This window comes from Bactrocera tryoni, chromosome 3 (genome assembly GCF_016617805.1).
Source record: "Bactrocera tryoni isolate S06 chromosome 3, CSIRO_BtryS06_freeze2, whole genome shotgun sequence".
NCBI lineage: Eukaryota > Metazoa > Arthropoda > Insecta > Diptera > Tephritidae > Bactrocera > Bactrocera tryoni.
In genome coordinates, this window is record NC_052501.1 from 52,149,184 (window position 1) to 52,150,040 (window position 857).

General features: G+C 38.6%; 1 pseudogene; it reads right to left on the reverse strand.

Moving 5' to 3' along the window:
* Positions 1 to 335: 335 nt before the first annotated feature.
* On the reverse strand, positions 336 to 565 carry LOC120770667 (annotated as a pseudogene).
* Between the last annotated feature and the right edge of the window lie 292 nt (positions 566 to 857).

The window sequence follows — 857 nt, forward strand, 5'->3', positions numbered from 1 at the left end:
AGCATTGAAGTACAAGCAGAGATAAATTTTTCTCTGGTACAACATATTATGACACTTACAGTGCTGCATTTAGATAGTGCATATTTGGAAGCAAAGTGCGTGAAGTAATACATGATGATAAATGTGGATGAGCAAAATTCGTTTCGAAAAGTTATTTAATAATAAATTTAGGACTTCTTATATTTCATATATCCTTTTTTTTTGCTGGCTATTTCAAATGGAATGTTGTTACTATTGTTTCAATGGTTGAGTTTGTTACTTTGCTGCTGATTATGTAATTGTTGTTGCTGTTGCCGTTGCTGTAGTTTTGAACGGCTGGAGCGTGTGGCGTACACTCATTTGCGGGGTTGTTGAATGTTGATTCGAGGTTTTTCAATATTTCCTTTCACTGGAGCACCGCTCACTACGCCAATATTAACAGCAACTGGTTGCGTCAATCCGGTACAATCTTCTGCATCCTTAGCTGGACGCTCAGCTGCAGGAGTTTTGTGTTGTACAATGCGCATGCCAACCCTTTATCTGATGGTGGATTTCCAGCAACAAGATTTGGTTGTTCGTCAGCCATTTTTTCTTCTAAATATCTTTATAAGGTTATTATGTATGCAACCGTAAAAATGATAGCAATTAATACTTCAAACCAAGTTATTCTCACCTATTTAGCTTTGGTAAATTACGCACTGGATGTTTGGGTCTTTCCTATCCTGGCCAACCGAGTCCCAGATTTGTAATTTGATTTGTTTGCCGTCAATTGTAATCATCCGTGCCCCAAATTCCACGCCAATCGTCTAATCGTGCACAGGTTGGAAACGTTTGTCGGTAAACTGAAGAAGAAGGCATGACTTTCCGATACCAGTATC